This window comes from Saimiri boliviensis, chromosome 18 (assembly GCF_048565385.1).
Source record: "Saimiri boliviensis isolate mSaiBol1 chromosome 18, mSaiBol1.pri, whole genome shotgun sequence".
NCBI lineage: Eukaryota > Metazoa > Chordata > Mammalia > Primates > Cebidae > Saimiri > Saimiri boliviensis.
The window spans coordinates 46444130-46463541 of NC_133466.1; the positions used below are offsets into that span (position 1 = coordinate 46444130).

At 47.8% G+C, this 19412-nt stretch overlaps 1 pseudogene; it reads left to right on the forward strand.

Moving 5' to 3' along the window:
• Positions 1–15600: 15600 nt before the first annotated feature.
• Positions 15601–19021, forward strand: LOC141582008 (E3 ubiquitin-protein ligase UBR2 pseudogene; annotated as a pseudogene).
• Positions 19022–19412: the final 391 nt, after the last annotated feature.

Below are 19412 nucleotides of genomic sequence, written 5' to 3' on the forward strand. Positions count from 1 at the left end.
TGATGGGGGTGGCCTGGAGGTCTGTGGGGGTCTGGGGGACACAACCTTGCCCCGAGTGGTAATTGTGGGTAATAGGAACCCCCTTTTGTGTTTTCAGATGGAGTTTTGCTCCTGTTGCCCAGGCTGGAGTGCAATGGCAGTATCTCTGTTCACTGTAACCTCCGCCTCCTGGGTTCAAGTGATTCTCTTGCCTCAGTCTCCCTAGTAGCTGGGACTACAGGCGTGCTAATTTTTGTATTTTTAGTAGACAGGTTTCACCATGTTGCTCAGGCTGGTCTTGAACGCCCGACCTCAGGTGATCCTCCTCCCGCCTCAGCCTCCCACAGTGCTGGGCTGGCAGGCGTGAGCCACCGAGCCCAGCTAGGGCACCTTTAGAGTCCCCAGCTCTGCAGCAGCCTTGGGGAGGCCCATGGGGAGGACTGAGGCCCACTAAGGGCCCATGGGCTGACCAGGACCTCCGCTGGTCGCTGCGGCTGCCCCACACGCAGGTCTCGGCGGGAGAAGCCTACGTGGTGCCCACAGACCAGCTCTATTCCTGCTCTGACTTCAATAATTATGTGGCTGCCGTGTACAAGGTGCTGGGGACCTTCCTCTTCGGGGCGGCTGTGAGCCAGTTCTGCCCGCCTATGTTTTCGCTGTGGCCTGGGACTTCACTGAAGGGGTCTATCTCAGAAGCCACCAAATGCCATCGCTTCCTGAGGGCACCCCAGCTCACCTAAGCAGGTTAGGACTGGTTGGGGCTTGGACGGCAAAAAGCCTGAGGAGGTAAGGGCCTGGAAGCTGTCGGCTTCCCACTCTTTTCCAAGTTCTGCTTGTCATAAAGTTTCCCAACAGACCCCTGACTCTCTGGTCCCTTCATTCTTATCCCCGTGCAACCATGCTGCAGCTCGGGACCTCCCCGTGGGGTCATTTTCAACAGGTGCCGGGCTCCATAGCAGCCTGAGGGCTCCCCAGCGCAGAAGCTAAGCAGGGTCAGGCCTTGCTGCACCTTGTGTCAAGGACCCCCTGGAGAGAACGGGCGCGGGACGCTTTTGGCTTCCGGCTCTGTTTCCACTCTCCCCGCTTGCCGAAGGGCTTCCCAACCGCCCCCTTACATTCTGGCCTTCAGTTTCCCGCCCGGATTCGGCCCGCCATGGAGCCTCCCTTTGGGGCTCCGTCTAGGCAGCCCACGAGCACCACAGCAGTCTGAGAGTCGGGGTGGTGAGAACCGTGCGACCACGGGGAAAAAGGGAAAAGGGCAGGAAGCCAGGAGCCGCCAGGGCTGGCCTTCCCAGGCAGTTCCCCATCCAAGCACAGCCAGGCGCGACCCTGCTTAGCTTCCAGGCTGGGAAGGCCTCAGGCTGCGGCGGTGACCGGGGGCTGCCAGGGCGGGGGCGCGGGCGGGCAGGGAAGGGGCTGAAGAGAGTCGGGGCAGGCGGGACGCGGGCAGGAGGCCCTGAGCCTGCAGCCCCCGCGCGGCCCCTCGTCTAAGCCCCGGCCACGCTCTCGCCATCTGGGCGTCAGTGCTGGGCGCCCTCAGGCTGCTGTGCTGACCCGGGTCCGCCAAACGGACCCGCGGAGACCTCCTCCTCCACGTTGGAGGTGCAGGTAGGCGGGATACGGGGTCCAGAGAGCGCGGTGGTTACGAAGTGTTGGGACACGTGGGAGAAAACAGGAAAACAGCGGGAAGCCAAGAGCCTCCGGGCCTGCATCACTGTGGCTTCCCGCCGGCCCGGGCGCCCGCGGACTGCTGCGGCCCACGGAACCTTCCAGAAGAAACTCCCACAAAAAGACCCCGGGCTGCAGCAAGAACACGGGCGGGCAGAGCCGGGCGCTGCGTGGGGTCGAGCCTGGAGCGTCTGGGGCCGGGCGCTTCGTCTTTCCGTGTCCTTCAAGCTGCCCCGCACCCGGCCCAGCACTTCCCAGTCACCCCGACTCTTCCCGGTCACCCCGACTCTCTGTCCTCTCTTTCGCCCCCGCCGGGTTTGTCTCGGCGCCCTTGGTCGCCAGAGCAGCTCTCGGGCCCGCGCCCGTAGGAGGCTGAGCCCAGTCAGGCCTGGCTGCGGCCTGAAAGGGGGCTGCGCGGAGGGACTGGGGACCGGAGGGTTTCGGCTTTCCGCCGCGTTCCCGCTGTCAAAACAGTTTTCAACACCATCCGAGTCTGCTCCGCTTTCCCGCTCCTGCCGCGGCCAGGGACCTCCCTGGAGGGGTCTGTCTCCGCCGACCTCTGGCGCCCCAGTTCGGGAGCTAAGCAGAGTGGGGCCCGGCTAGGGCTTGGATGGGGGACCGCCTGGAGAGTCCCTGGCTGGTGGCTTTTGGCTTTTGGCTCCCTTCCTGCTTTCCCCCACTGGTTACAGTGCTTTTCAGCCACCCCCTGACTCTTTGGAACCCCTTGGTCCTGCACACCTGCCACCTTGGACCTCCTGCTGGGGGTCGAACCCAGAAGCCCGAAGTCATCATAGCAGCCTGATGAGCAAAGCAATGTCGGGTTTGGATAAAGCTTAAAATGAGGACCACCTGGAAAGTCCAGCGGCTGGAGGTGTTTGGCTTTCTCCTTCCTCACCGTTTCTCCTTGCTTTTGGAATCGCTTCCCTGGTGCCCCTGACTCTCTGGTTTCCCCCTCCTTTTTTTTTTTTTTTTTTTTTAAATTTTACTTTAGGTGTATACTATATCCAGCATTTCTCCCCATGTTATCCCTCCCCACCCTCCCCATCCCCCACTGTCCCTCCCCTACCCCCACCCCACAACTGCCCCCAGTTGTGATGCTCCTCTCCCTGAGTCCATGTGTTCTCATTGTTCAACACCCAGCTAGGAGTGAGCACATGTGGTGTTTGGTTTGGAGAAAGCGCGGTTTTCCTTTATTATCTGACTGCTCCTTTGCCGGGATCCAGGGCCTCCACTTGGAATTCCATTTTGGCAGCCAAGGGTGGCCATAGCAGCCTGATAGTATCCTAGCTGGAAATTAAGCAGGATCAGGCCTGGCAGGGGCTTGGATGGCAGACCACGTGCGGAGAGTAGGGGATGAAGGCTCCTGGCTTTCCGCTCCATTCGCGCTTTTCCCCAGTTGTAGCAACGCTTCCCAACAGCCCCTGACTCTGGCTGATCCTTTTTTGCCCCTATGGCTGTGGGGGAACCACTCTTGTGGAGCCACCCCAGCAGCCCTTGGGGCCGTAGCAGCCTGAGGGTGCCTCAGTTTTGAAAGTAAGCAGAGCTGGGCCTTCCTGGGGCTTGTATGAGGTCCGTCTGGGGAGACGGGGTGCTTGAGGCTTTTGTCTTCTCGCTCCCTTTCCGCTTTCCACCGCTTATTGCAACGCTTTCCAACTGCCCCCTGACTCTCTGGCCCACTTTTCTGCCAACTTGCGCCCCAACAGCAGCCCAGGTTCTGCTGTTCTTTTTGGGGTCTGCCTGGCAGCCCTTGGGTGTTGTAGCAGCCTGAGGGCACCTCTGGCTGGAAGGTAAGCAGGGTCAGATCTGACTGGGGCTGGGATGGTAGACCACCTGGGGAAACTGGGGGCTGCAAGCTTCCGGCTTCCTGCTTCCTTCCCACTTTTCACTGCTTGACACGATGCTTCCTAACTGCCCACTGACTTTCTGTCGCACACTTGCCCACCTGCACCCCAACCACAGCTTGGGGCCTTTTTATGGGGGTCTGCCCAGCAGCTCCCGGGCACCATAGAAGCCTAAGGCACCCCTGCTCCCAAGCTAAGCAGGGTCAAGCCTGGCAGGTTCTTGAATGAAAGACCACTTGGGAAGGTGGGGGGCTGGAGGGTTTTGTCTTCCTGCTTTCCCCCACTTGTCAATGCTTTCCAACCCCCGCTGAGTTTCTGTCCCCCATTTCTAGCCTGAATGCTTCACCACCATGGACAGGGACCTCCCCGTGGATATCTGTCCCGGCAGCACCCTGGCACCATAGCAGCCTGAGGGCGCCCCAGTCCGGAAGCCAAGCGGTGTTTGGCCTGGCGGAGACATGGATGGCAAATCACCTGGGGAGACCGGGAGCTGGAGGCTCATGGAATTCTGTTACCTTCTTGCTCTCTGCTGCTTCTTACAGTGCTTTCTAACTGAGACCTGACTCTGGCTACATTTCCCGCCGCCCTGCCACAGCCTGAAAATTTCCCATGTGGGTCAATTCCAGCAGCCCATGGGCCCATGGCAATCTGAGGACTCCCAGGCCAAAACGCTGAGGAGGGTTGTGTCTGGCTGGGGCTCGGATGGAGGACTGCAGGAAGACTGGGGACTGAAAACTTTTGGCTTCCTGCTTCTTTCCCACCTTTCCCTGCTGGTCATGATGCTTCCTGACCATCCGCTGACTGTGCCCCTCCCCTTTCTGGCCTGCCTTCACCCATGCTGCTGCGACCCAGGACCTTACCACGAATGTCTGTCCAGGCAGTCCTCCGTCACGCTAGCAGCCGGAGGGCCCTCAAGCCTGGAAGCTAAGCAGGGTCTGGCCTGGCTGGGGCTTAGATGGGGGATGGTCTGGGAAAACAGGCGCTGGAGGATTTTGGCATCCTCTTTCTTCTGCTTTGCGCCACTTTCCCCAACACTTTACAATGGCCCCCTGACTCACTGGCCCCGTTTCCACTGGCCTGTGCTCCCACGGCAGCCTGGGATGTTCCTGTAGGGGTTCGCCTGGCAGCCCTTGGATGCCATAGCACCCTGAGGGGGCCCCAGCATGGAAGCTAAGCAAGGTCGAGTCTGGTTGGGGCTTGGATAGAGAGCTGTCTGGGGAGCCTGGGGGCGGGAGGCTTTTTCCTTCCCTTTCACTTTTCGCTTTGCCTGCCCACCTCTGCCACTCCGCAGCCCCTGACCTTTTCTTAGGGATCTCTTGTGGCAGCTCCCAAGTGGCATAGCAGCCTGAGGGCCACCCATTCCTAAGGCTAAACAGGTCTGGACCTGGCTGAGGCTTGGATGAAAGACCACCTCGGGGAAAAGAAGGCTGGAAACTTTGGCTTCCCTCTCTTTTTCTGTGTTCTTCTGCTTGTCACAGCGCTTCCCAACCTCCTCCCCACTCTCTGGTCCCCTCTTTTGTACCAGCCTGCACGTGACCTCCCTGTGGGATTCGTGCCAGCAGCCCCTGGTGCCATAGCAGCCTCAGGGCACCCCAGCCCAGAAGCAAAGTAGGGATGGGCCTGGCTGGAGCTTGATGGGGGACAGCCTTGAGAGACCCAGGGCTGGAGGCTTTGGGGTCGCGCTCCCTTCCTGCTTTCCCGCGCTTGTCACACTGCTTCCAAACCTCCCCGACTCCCTAGCTATCCCTTTCCCCCATGCCTGGCTCATACCAGATACCTCCCTGTGGTGGGCCATCCTGGCAGCCTTTGAGTGCCATAGCAGCCTGAATGTGCCCCTTCCTGGAAGCTAAGCACGGTCAATTCTAAGACTTGGATTGGCCGGGCGCGGTGGCTCAGCCTGTAATCCCAGCACTTTGGGAGGCCGAGGTGGGTGGATCACGAGGTCAAGATATCGAGACCATCCCGGTCAACACGGTGAAACCCCGTCTCTACTAAAAATACAAAAAAATTAGCTGGGCATGGTGGCGTGTGCCTGTAATCCCAGCTACTCAGGAGGCTGAGGCAGGAGAATTGCCTGAACCGAGGAGGCGGAGGTTGCGGTGAGCCGAGATCGCGCCATTGCACTCCAGCCTGGGGTAACAAGAGCGAAACTCCGTCTCAAAAAAAAAAAAAAAAAAAAAAAAAAAAAGACTTGGATTGGGGACTGCATGGGGAGACCGGAGGCTGTAGTATTTTGGCTTCCTACTCTTTTCCTGCTTTCTGCCGTATGTTGCAATGCTTTCCATCAGCCCCCTTATTTTTTGGCCATCCGTTTCTGATTCCCCTGCTCCCCCATTTTCACAGGGGCCTCCTGTGGAAGTCTGATGCAGCAGCTTTCAGACGCCATAGCAGCCTGAGGGTGCCCCAGCATGGAAGCTAACCTGGGTCAGGCCTAGCTTGGGGTTGAATGGGGGATTACCTGGAAAGACCGGGGGCTGGAGGTTTTGTACTTTCTGTTGCCCTCCTGCGTTCCCCCATAGCAAACACAGGTCCCAGTGGGTCAAAAAATCTGCATGAGGAAAGGAGGCTGAAATAATGTGGGACACCAGGGGGGGACTGTAGCAAACTGCAAGGTATTCACTTCAAAGATTTTTCAATACTGTGATGGGCAAACCAAACACAGAAACGGGAAGCCCAGTTCAGTCACTAGCAGCCAATGTGGGATATCTGACGTACATGCTACAGAGCAAACTGCGTGGGATGAACGATCTGGTCTCCACCAACCTGTTCTTCAAGTCCAGACACTCCTGCGCAAGTCCCCACACTCTAGTGGGGACAGACACCTTTGCTTGTTGAGTCTTCTTGTTACCCTTTATTTTTTTAACCCAAAAAATATTTTTTTTTTTCATTTTTTCTCCTTGTTTTGAGACAGAGTCCACCTCTGTCACACAGACTTTGGAGTACAGTGAATTACGAATCATTGCAGCTTCTATCATTTGGGCTCAAGTGATCTTCCCACCTCAGCCTCCCAAGTAGTTGAGATTACAGTCATGTGCCACCATACCCAGCTAAGTTTATTATTATTATTATTAAGACAGAGTCTCACTCTATCGCTGAGTCTGGAGTGCCTTGCAACGTTGGCTCACTGCAACCTCTGACTGCTGGGTTCAAGCATTTCTCCTGCCTCAGCCTCCCAAGTAGCTGGGGTTACAGGTGTGCACCATCAAGCCCAGGTAATTTTTGTATTTTTAGTAGAAACAGGGTTTGACCATGTTGTCCAGAATGGTCTCAATCTCTTGACCTCATGATCTGCCCACCTTGGCCTTCCAAAATTCTGGGATTACAGGTGTAAGCCACCATGCCTGGCCAACCTTTTTTCTTTATAAGCTACCCAGCCTGATGTGTTTTCTTATAGCAATGCAAAATGGATCAATATAGGAATCATACGCCAATACTTACCATACTGTGATGAGCACAATGACAGAAGTACACAGTGGGGTGGAAACACTCCCAAGAGGCTTCTTGTTGTATCATAGAGAGTGAGGTCAGACATCTCAGCTGAGGCTAAAGAGGAACAAAGATGAGAATGAAAGAGTGATGATGAGGGTAGGGGAGTGTTTCCTGAAAGACCAGTAAAGTCCCCCAAGAAAACTGACATTTCATGTGACTGGAGGGTAGGGATATGGGGAGGGTAGCACAGAATAAAACTCAGAAAGTGAGCCAAGGCCAGCTCTTACCAGGCCCCACGGCCAAATTCATTTGGACTCTATCTTAAAGACATTAAGCAGTCACCAACAGGTTTTAGTCAAGGACCATTTCGACCCAAATTTGCCTTTTAGAAAAATTCCTCTGGCTTCATTGAACAGGTTGAAGTGAGCAAGCCTAGAAGTCAGGAAGACAGTTGGGGGTCCTCACAATAAATCAGTGTAAAAGAAAATAGGGCCAGGAATGGTGGCTTCTGCGTGTAATCTCAAAACTTTAGAAGTCCAAGGTGGGCAGATGGTTTGAGCCCAGAAGTGTGAGACTAGCCGAAGCAATGTGGTGAAACCACATCTCTCCAAAAACACAAAATATTATCTGGGTGTGGTGGCTCGTACTTGTGGTCCCAGCTACCCCAGAGGCTGAGGTGGGAGGATGGCTTGAGCCTGGGAGGTTGAGACTGCAAGTGAGCCAAGATCACACCACTGTGCTCCAGCCTGGGCAACAGAGGGAGACTGCCTTAAAAAAAAAAAAAAAAAAAAAAAAAAAAAATCCCGTTCTTACCTATAGTACCCTAATGTTCTCATGAGAACCTTGGTGGCACAGTGAATCCAACTGTTATAATTCAGCAACCCACACATTTAAGTTTGTGTTTCATTTTCTTTTCTTTCTTTCTTTTTTTTTTTTTTTTTTTTTTTTTTTTTGAGACGGAGTTTCGCTCTTGTTACCCAGGCTGGAGTGCAATGGCGTGGTCTCGGCTCACCGCAACCTCCACCTCCTGGGTTCAGGCAATTCTCCTGCCTCAGCCTCCTGAGTAGCTGGGATTACAGGCACGTGCCACCATGCCCAGCTAATTTTTTTGTATCTTTAGTAGAGGCGGGGTTTCACCATGTTGACCAGGGTGGTCTCGATCTCTTGACCTTGTGATCCACCCGCCTCAGCCTCCCAAAGTGCTGGGATGACAGGCTTGAGCCACCGCGCCCGGCCTGTGTTTCATTTTCAATAATATCAGCCCTGTCGATACAAGAAATAAGGAATTGTGTTTGGGCTATCATGGAAGCTCTCCGGATCTTAGACCATGACTTATGCTGAGACGTAAGGACTTGAGTTTTTTGTATTTCTCTCTGTAAGTGCTCAAGTGCAGTGGTCCCCAATATTTTTTGCACCAGGGACCAATTTTGTAGAAGACAATTTTTCCACAGACTTGGGGCAGGGGATCAGTTCTGGGATATTTCATGCACATTAAATTCATTATGCACTTTGTTATTATTACATTGTAGCATGTAATGAAATAATTATATAACTCACCATGAAGTGGAATCAGCGGGAGTCCTGAGCTTGTTTTCCTGCAACTAGACCGTCCAGTCTGGGGGTGATGGAAGACAGTGACAGATTATCAGGCATTAGATTCTCCTAAGGACAGACTAATGTAGATTCCTTGCATGCACTGTTACACAATAGGGTTTGTGTTCCTATGAGCATCTAATGCTGCAACTGACCTGGTGGGAGGTGGATATCAGGCAGTGATGAGGGGAGTAGCTGTAAATACAGATGAAGATTTGCTCTCCCACCTGGTGCTCACTTCCTGCTGTGTGGCCAAGTACGGGCCTGTGACCCAGGGATTAGAGGCCCCTGCTCAAGTGCATCCAAAAGAACTCTTCCCACACCCGTCTTTATACTGGTCAAGTGCAGAAGCCACTTAGCTCCCAAGGCATGTGCCTCAGCTGGTATTTCATCACAATTAACAGTAAGGGGTAGCTTACTGTTACCAGTTTTTATTCAACCACTAATCAGTTTATGACCATTATGGGTTTGTTTTATATTTTGGCTATTATGAATAATCCTGCTATAAACATTTGTATGTATACTTTTTGTGTGCATTATGTTTTTATTTTGCTTGCATGTATACTTAGTGGTGGTTGCTGGATTATGTTGTAACTGTATAAACTATTGAAGAATGGCTAGACCATTTTTCACAGGGGCTGTGCAATTTTCATATTCCTACTAACAGTTTATGAGGGTTTGAGTTTCTCTGCATCCTTCTCTACACTTGTTATTGTCCATCTTTTTATTTATATATGTATTTATTTGGGATGGTCTCCCTCTGTCACCAGGCTGGAGTGCAGTGGTGTGATCTCTGCTCACTGCAACCTCTACCTTCTGGGTTCAAGTGATTCTCCTGCCTCAGGCTCCTGAGTAGCCGGGATTACAGGCATGTGCCACCATGCCCAGCTAGTTTTTCATATTTTTAGTAGAGACTGGGTTTCGCTACATTGGTCAGCCTGGTCTTAAACCCCTGACCTCGAGTGATCCACCTGCCTTTGCCTCTCAAAGTGCTGGGATTACAGGTGTGCCACTGCACCTGGCTGTCCATCCTTTTGGATGGCCATTTTAGTGGGTGTCAAGTGGGATTTAATTTTGGTTTTAATTTTCATTTCCTTGAAGACTAACAATATTGAGCATCTTTTCATTTTCTTTTTGGCTATTTCTATATGTTCTTTGGATAAATTCCTATTTAAGATTCTTTGCCTTTTTTTTTTTTTTTTTTTTTTTTTTTTTTTTTTTGTGAGACGGAGTTTCGCTCTTGTTACCCAGGATGGAGTACAGTGGCGCGATCTCGGCTCACAGCAACCTCTGCCTCCTGGGTTCAGGCAATTCTCCTGCCTCAGCCTCCTGAGTAGCTGGGATTACAGGCACACGCCACCATGCCCAGCTGATTTTTTGTATTTTTAGTAGAGTCGGGGTTTCACCATGTTGACCTGGATGGTCGCGATCTCTTGACTTTGTGATCCACCCGCCTCAGCCTCCCAAAGTGCTGGGATTACAGGCGTGAGCCACCGCGCCTGACCTCTTTGCCCGTTTTTTAACATGGGTTGTCTTTTTTATGTTATTTATTTATTTTGAGAAAAGGTCTCAGTCTCACCTAGGCTTGTGTGCAGTGGTGTGACCATGGCTTTCTGCAGCCTTGATCTCCCAGACTCAAGTGATCCTCCTATCTCAGTCTCCTGAGTAGTTGGGACTATAAGCATGTACCAATAGACCCAGCTAATTTTTATTATCTATTTCTTTCTTTCTTTCTTTTTTTTATAGAGATGTGGTCTCGCTCTGTTACCTTGACTGGTCTGGAACTTCTGGGCACGCGCCACCATACCGAGCTAATGCTTTGTATTTTTAGTAGAGATGGGGTTTCACCACGTTGACCAGGATGGTCTCGATCTCTTGACCTCATGATCCACCCACCTCGGCCTCCCAAAGTGTTGGGATTACAGGCTTGAGCCACCGCGCCCGGCCTCACCAACAGTTTCTTTGAAGAGCTTTAGAGTTTTAGCTCCTAAGTTTAGGTCTTTGAGCCATTTTAATTTTGTATGTGATGTGAGGTAAGGATGTAGCTGCGTTCTTTTGCACTAGGATATCCAGTTGTCTCCCCTCTGTTGAAGATGATTCTTTTCCCATTGAATGGTCTTGCACCCCTACTAAAGATCAGTTGACCATACACACATGAAGGTTTATTTCTGGACGTCCATTTTATTCCAAAACAATTGGAATTATTAACTGCTTACGTGTTTCAGGCATGATCGTAAGCACAAATTCATTTGCTTCTCACAATAACTGTAAAGTGGGCACTATTCTCATTCCCATTTGACAGATGAAGTGGCCAAGATGCGGAGTGTTTTGCCCAAGGCCACATAAGTAACTACTAAGTGGCAGTGCCAGTGTAAGAATTTAGGTTGAATAACTTGAGAGCCTGAGATCTTCGCCGTGCGTGCTGTAAACAAAAGTTAGAAATCAGAACTTCAGAATTCCACTGAAGAGTTCACTTTAAGCTAATGGAGTGAGTGTCAGATTAGCCACTAAGGGTTTGTAAAGCAAAACAGGGAGGGTCTTCCTCCCCAGCTGGCTTTCTGCGGAGCAGCGGCAATGAACCTGCCTTTTTTGGTTGAAACTCCTACATTCCCCCCCGCCCCCGCCTCAGGCTGATAATTTGCACTTAATTACCGGGGCAGTGCTGAGTGGAGCGAGCTAAGGTGGGGCCCGCTGCAAAGGCCTCGCACGGCTCCGCACAGACCCTGGGAGTGGGAAGGCCCAAGGCCAGGAAACCCTCCTGGGAAGGTGCCTGGTTGCCGCGGTGACCACGTGCTGAGGCTGGCAGGGCGAGGTCGGGCTCAGTCAGTTCAACTCCCGGCACCTGGGGAGCGTCTGGGCTCCGGCCATCGGGATGCCCAACCTCCTTCATCTTCGGGTCCCAAACGCTCTGCCTCCTGCAGAGAAGCAGCGTTCCAGGGACCCCGCGCCTGCCGCCGGTTCAGCGACCCGCCCTCCTCGCTTTGGAGGAAGAAAGTAAGTCCGAAATCCAGCAGCCGAGCCCTCCTTCCTTCTTTCTTCTAAGTGAGGCTGCTTAGAAGTCCTTTTTCTGAAGGCTGGCTGCATCTTCAGGCGCATCCCCTCCTTGTCAGCTCGTTCACTCCCCGTTGATTCTTTCTCTTCCACCTGAGTAGTTAGCCCGCGTCTTCGAAGATATTTGAACTGGGCGAAAATTTAGCCCAAGTAAACAGCAGTAGGATTTTGGAAGTTATTTGAGCAGCAGGAATTGGCACGAATAGTTCAGTTTCTAGTTTAGGCCATTTCGCTTAGTAGCAAGTTTATAGAGTTTACCTTGTGTACATTCCCTTTACATTGGTTTCTAAATTGAAAGCATGCCTCCCAGTGCAGTCGGAATTACCTTTCTCCTTCAAATTTTCCTGATCTGGTCTCAGTGTAATTACAAGTATCTTGACAAAGTTTCATTCTTGGCCCATTCCACTCATCATCCCAAAGTTTTCACACAGCAGCCAATGTAATCTTTTAAGTTGATCGTGTAATTCCTCTGCTTAAAACTCTGCAGTGATTTCCTGTTGCACTTTAAAAGCTCCTCCTGTCCCCTTTTCACTTGATCTTCTGCGCACTCCCATTTCCCCACCTAAACTCTTCAGCTTAACTGGACTTTTAGTCTGAAAACTCCTTCAGGTTTTCTGTCTCAGGAAAAAGACCGTTCACACACGCCTTCAGCCTGTATTGTCAGTGGCCTTCCTTGACCATGCTAAGTAGGCTCCCTTGTTGGTCTTTTTCATCGTCTTAGCGATTTTCCTTTCTAATTAGCATAATTTGTTACAATAAATTTGTTAATTTCTTTTTTTTTTCCTGTCTTTTCCACTGGACTGTAAGTTTCAAGGGCAGAGACCATGTCTGTTTTATTTGCCATTGTGCATACCCTTATAAAAAAGTGTCTTTTAACAGCTCCCTTTCTTTTTATTTATTTTATTTATTTATTTATTTATTTATTTTTTGAGACGGAGTTTCACTCTTGTTACCCAGGCTGGAGTGCAGTGGCACGATCTCGGATCACCGCAATCTCCGCCTCCTGGGCTCAGGCAATTCTCCTGCCTCAGCCTCCTGAGTAGCTGGGATTACAGGCACGCACCACCATGCCCAGCTAATTTTTTGTGTTTTTAGTAGAGACTGGGTTTCACCATGTTGACCAGGATGGTCTCGATCTTTTGACCTTGTGATCCACCCGCCTCGGCCTCCCAAAGTGCTGGGATTACAGGCTTGAGTCACTGCGCCCGGCCTCTTTTTAATTTAATATAAAATAACTAGTTTAAAATTTGGAAATCGTTGGGAGTTTACATCAGAGGGTTAAACAAGAGTTACTGTATGATCTACATATGATGTATATTTAAAATTAAAGCATATTTGGAATTAAAACTGAAGAGTACTATGTTTAGATGAAACATACACCAATTTACCACAGCAAGTAGGAAGATAATCGTATCTTCTTCTGTCTGATCAAATGGGCCCATTATCTCAGTTCACAAGTGTACTTAAACAACTTAATCTGTTGTCTATATATACTTATCAGCTGTGTGTGAATCAAAACGGTTTTCATATTATTATACATATAGTATTAAATACCTGGATTAGGTTTGTCAGTCATTTGAGAGTATATTTTGCACCTGGCTCTGGTGCATCGTTAGGGATATAGTCCTGCTTAAAATAAGAAATATACAGGGACTATTATTCTAGAATGAGTTGTTTTATAAAGCGAGATGGCTAAACAGTATTACATGGTGTCCAGTTGTTACTTGTTCTGTTGTCTGTACTCTGAGTTGTGCACATGTGAAGCGTATGAATGGAGTAACTTTTTTTTTTTTTTTTTTTTTGAGACGGAGTTTCGCCCTTGTTACCCAGGCTGGAGTGCAATGGCACGATCTCGGCTCACCGCAACCTCCGCCTCCTGGGTTCAGGCAATTCTCCTGCCTCAGCCTCCTGAGTAGCTGGGATTACAGGCACACACCACCATGCCCAGCTAATTTTTTGTATTTTTAGTAGAGACGGGGTTTCACCATGTTGACCAGGATGGTCTCGATCTCTTGACCTCATGATCCACCCGCCTAGGCCTCCCAAAGTGCTGGGATTACAGGCTTGAGCCACCGCGCCCAGCCTTGAATGGAGTAACTCTTTACCTGAATCTTGTAGAGTACTTCTGTGTCAGAAGAGTAAATTGTCTGGCCATCTCTATAAGCAAGAATATGAGATTATAACAGTATGGTATCTATTTTGCCACCTGTTGTCTTGGCATTAGTCTTTAGAATGCTACTTCCCAGGAAACTGAATCCAAAACCTTTTGCAATTCTGCTCCTGTTGGCGGAAAAATCACTATTTGAGAGGATAGACTAAGGAAGATGCTAATCACTCAAGTGCAGGTGTCCCCAAACTACAGCCCATGGGCCGCATGCGGCCCCCTGAGGCCATTTATCCCTCCCCGCTGCACTTCAGGAAGGGACACCTCTTTCATTGGTGGTCAGTGAAAGGAGCACAGTATGTGGCGGCCCTCCAACGGTCTGAGGGACAGTGAACTGGCCCCCAGTGTAAAAAGTTTGGGGACGCCTGCTCAAGTGGATAGATTTCTCAAGCTTCATTCCTGTATTATAATACCAATATTAAACAATAAGATTACATGATAACTGGTCCGGCAAGCCCCCTCATAAATCCCAGTTACATTGGATTTGCAGATTAATTTGCAGATAACGGACTTATTTATGCTGTTGAATCTTCCATGAATAAGATACTTCTCCATTTACAGGGTTTTTAACTTAACGTTTAATAGTGTTTTGTTTTACTACATAAAATTCTTGCATATATAATTTGCTTCAAGATGCTGAATAGTTTTTGTTTCTATGGAATCAGTGGACTTTATTTGCTAATTGGTTATAAATGTAGGATTTTTAGATGTTGGAGCTACATCTGTATTTACATACACACACAGATCTTAGTCCTGCTGAACTCTCTTATTCATTCAATGAAGTCCCTTGGATATTTGATGAAAGACAGTTATACGCAAATTATGATCATTTGTTTCTCCTGATAATTCTCCTGCATTCTCTCTTTTTCTCTGTTTAGGACTTCCCATGTGATATGGAATAGAAAAAAGTGATGGTGAGCTTCCTTACCTTGTTTATGATTTTGAGAAGCCCACTTTTAATAATTACTGCATTTGAAGTTTGCTCTAGGGTTTTGGTAGACTCTTTTTTATGTTTAAAATCTTCTCCTTAATTCCTAATTTGAATGAGTGTTTAATATATCAAAACTTTTTTCCCCAATTAATTCAGGTGGTGGTATGTTCTCTTTCCTTCCTTTAATGCTTTAACATACTGAGCTGCAAGGGCAGCTTTCTCGTTTTCCTTTAAAGACTGCTAGATTTTTGGCCGGGCGCGGTGGCTCAAGCCTGTAATCCCAGCACTTTGGGAGGCCGAGGCGGGTGGATCACGAGGTCGAGAGATCGAGAGCATCCTGGTCAACATGGTGAAACCCCGTCTCTACTAAAAATACAAAAAATTAGCTGGGCATGGTGGCGCGTGCCTGTAATCCCAGCTACTCAGGAGGCTGAGGCGGGAGAATTGTCTGAACCCAGGAGGCGGAGGTTGCGGTGAGCCGAGATCGCGCCATTGCACTCTAGCCTGGGTAACAAGAGCAAAACTCCGTCTCAAAAAAAAAAAAAAAAAAAAAAAAAAAAAAGACTGCTAGATTTGATTGGCATAATTTTTTATGTAGGTTTTTGCATCTATGAACAAAAGTGAAATAGGTGTTACACTTTTTTAAATTTTTTGTCTTTTCTGTTTTTGATATCAGTATTATTCTGGCTAGATGAAATAAGCAAAATAGTTTTCTTGTTTTGTTTCTTTTTGAGGCGTTTTAAAATTAGAGATTTTTTGCCCTTTAATTAAAATTGTGCAACTGTGTCAGTCTAGTGTTCTTTTGTCAAGGAGACTCTTTTTGTCTATGAATTTAGATTCTTTAATAATTACTTATCTATTTAGATGTTCTACTTCTAGAATAATTTTTGGTTCTAGAAAAGTGTGCATGTGTGTTTTAAAATATATTAGCATAAACTGACTCTATGGTTGTATGTTTGAAATCTTGACTATCTATAACCATGTACACCCCTCCTTTTGGTAGCTTTCCAATGTTGTTTATTTTTGTCTTTTTCTATCAAGGTTCCTGGGAGATTTATCTCTTTTATTGGTCTTTTCAGAGAACCAATAAATTTTCTTGGTAATCTGTGCTATTGTAAAATTTCATTAACCTTTATAGAAAAAAAGAAAGACAGATGATCTAACTGGGGTGGATTATTATTATTATTTTTTAGTTTCTTGACTTCAGTTATTGTTTTCTTATTTTTTAATAAATATATTTAAAGCTTTAAATTTCTTTCCAGTTTATTCCAGGACTTCTTTTGATGTATATTTCTCTTATGGTTATTAAGTTCTAAATATATGTGGTTTTCATAGTGATTATTTAGAAGTGTGTTTTTTAGTTTGCAAGCACATAGAGTTGTTTATTGTTGTCTGCTTTTTACTTTTCTAAGTATGTATGTGACAGGGTCCTGGTCTGCTGCCCAGGCTGAAGTGCAGTGGTGCAATTACGGCTCACTGCAGCTTTGACCTCCTGGGCTCAAGGGGTTTTTCCACCTCAGCCTCCCAAGGAGCTGGGACTACAGGCACATGCCACCATGCCAGGCTAACTTTTTTTTTTTTTTTTTTTTGAGGCAGGGTTTCACTGTGTTGCACAGACTGGAGTGCAATGGTGTGATCTCAGCCCACTGCAATTGTCACCTCCCAGGCTCCTGAGTAGCTGGGTCTACAGACATTTGCTAGCACACATGACTAATTTTTGTATTACATTTTTTGTAGAGAGGGTGTTTTGCCATGTTGCCCAGGCTGGTCTTTAACTCCTGGACTCAAGGGATCTGCCTGCCTCAGCCTCCCAAAGTATTATTATTCTGATTTAGATTACAGGCATGAGCCACCACGCCTGGCCTGGCTTATTTTAAATTGCATTATGATTAGAGAATTGATCAGATACAAAGTTTTTGAAATGTATTGAGACTTATTTGTGGCCAAGTGCATGTTTACTTTTTGTAGAAGTTCTGTGATTTTTTTTTTTTTTTTTTTTTTTGAGACGGAGTTTCGCTCTTGTTACCCAGGCTGGAGTGCAATGGTGCGATCTCGGCTCACCGCAACCTCCGCCGCCTGGGCTCAGGCAATTCTCCTGCCTCAGCCTCCTAAGTAGCTGGGATTACAGGCAAGCGCCACCACGCCCAGCTAGTTTTTTGTATTTTTAGTAGAGTCGGGGTTTCACCATGTTGACCAGGATGGTCTCGATCTCTCGACCTCGTGAACCACCCGCCTCGGCCTCCCAAAGTGCTGGAATTACAGGCTCGAGCCACCGCGCCCAGACCTGGGAGTATCTTATTTGACTTATATAAATCTTCTTGATTCCTTTCATTCTTATGGGGTGTCTGTTACAGCTTTCTTCATCCTTTATTTTCAAACTTTGTGTGTCATTTATCAATAAGAGCATTCTTTTTATAAGCAGTCTGATAATTTCTGCCTGTTAATAAGTGAATTTAACTTATTTACATTATTACATAACTTGAAGTTATCTTAGCCACCTTATTTTTTATGTTTTCTATCTATTATATCTTGTCTTTGGTTTTTGTCTGTCTGCTGCTGGATTGAATGGGTTTTCATTATGTCTTTATTGTTACTGGTTTAGAAAGATGCTGAAATGCTTTAACTTGGTTTCTTCTATTTTTTAAGCTAGATAATATTTTACTTTGTTGTTTTGAATACACCGACACCCAGTTAATCATCAGTGTTATTTTTATAGTCTGTACTAATTTAGGTTTAGCATGTTTTTCAATATCGTCGTGATTCTTTTTTTCTAGATTCAGTTTTCCTGCTTCCTGAAGTGTAGATGCTTCATCACTTCTTTTTTTTTTTTTTTAAATTGCATTTTATGTTTTGGGGTACATGTGAAGAACATGCAGGATTGTTGCATAGGTACACACATGGCAGTGTGATTTGCTGCCTTCCTCCCCATCACCTGGATCTGGCATTTTTCCCCATGTTCTCTCTCCCCAACTCTCCACCTCTCGCTGTCCCTCCCCTAGTTCCCCCAACAGACCCCAGTGTGTGACGCTCCCCTCCCTGTGCCCATGTGTTCTCATTGTTCAACACCTGCCTGGGAGTGAGAACATGCGGTGTTTGATTTTCTGTTCTTGTGTCAGTTTGCTGAGAATGATGGTTTCCAGGTTCATCCATGTCCCTACAAAGGACACAAACTCATCGTTTTTTATGCTGCATAGTATTTCAAGGTGTATATGTGCCACATTTTCCCTGTCCGGTCTATCATCGATGGGCATTTGGGTTGGTTCCAAGTCTTTGCTATTGTAAACAGTGTTGCAATGAACATTTGTGTGCATGTGTCCTTATAGTAGAAAAATTTATAATCCTTTGGATATATACCCAGTAATGGGATTGCTGGGTCAAGTGGAATTTCTATTTCTAGGTCCTCGAAGAATTGCCACACTGTCTTCTACAATGGTTGAACTAATTTACGCTCCCATCAAACTAATTTACACTCCCACAGTGTAAAAGTGTTCCTATTTCTCCACATCCTCCTCACCATCTGTTGTCTCCAGATTTTTTAATGATTGCCATTCTAACTACTTTTTTATGGCTGATAACCCTTGTATGGCTACCACATTTTGAAATTCATCAAGTAGACATGTGGATTGTTTCCACCTTTTGACTATTGTTAGTAATGCTGCTATGTAAATTTATGTACAAATATTTGTGTGATCATAGATTTTTATTCTTTTGGGTACATACATAGGATTGAAATTTCTGGGTCATATGTAAGTACCCTTTTCAAGAAAATAGTGAGATAATGAATTCACTGATTGAAAGTTAGTGTCATAACAGTGAAGTTAAAAGATACCTAGAAGGTGAAAGAGATACTATAAGATATCTAAGAGAATCTAACAAATTAATAGACCTTCCAGAGGATTACAACAGCCTCATTAATCAAGCATTCAATTTCTCGTGCCCCAAATCAGGTGGTGATAAGAGCAGAGCCCCAACTCTGTTTCTTGTGTGTGGATCACTGCTGTGCTCCCAGAGTTACTGCTGCCAGACTGAACTGGAGGGGTAGGATGTAGGAGCCTGCACAGCTCACACCTACTCCTGCGGCTCTGGGGTGGGCATCTTCCTGAGAGTATGGGAATGTCAGTTGGCTGTTTTTAGCTGGCAAAACCAAAGGCTGTTTTTATTATCCTCCTTACCTTGATGGCTATGGGGAGACCGACCAGGGACTCAGATGGGGAAATCCTTTACATTTATGCAACGAGCGATTCAAGAAGATTCAGAAGCTCTGGCACCAACACAGTGTCACCGAGGAAATTGGACGTGCACAGGAAGCCAATCAGACACTGGCTGGCATTGACTGGCAACATTTATAATTATTGTACCACCAAAAAACACAATCTTGGATTTTTTTAACCCAGTTGGCTTTTTGAGAAAGAAAGAAGTTCTGGCCGGGTGTAGAGGTTCATGCCTGTAATCCCAGCCCTTTGGGAGGCCAAGGCAGGCGGATCATGAGGTGTCAGGAGTTTGAGACCAGCCTGATCAACATGGTGAAACCCCATCTCTAGTAAAAATACAAAATTAAGCTGGGCGTGGTGGTGTGTGCCTGTAATCCCAGCTACACAGGAGCCTGAGGCAGGAGAATCCCTTGAACCCGGGAGGCAGAGGTTGCAGTGAGCCGAGACTGTGGCACTGCACTCCAGCCTGGGAGACAGAATGAGACTCTGTCTCAAAAACCAACAAACAAACAAAAAAGTTCTGCTTAATTTGGAAATAAATTCTT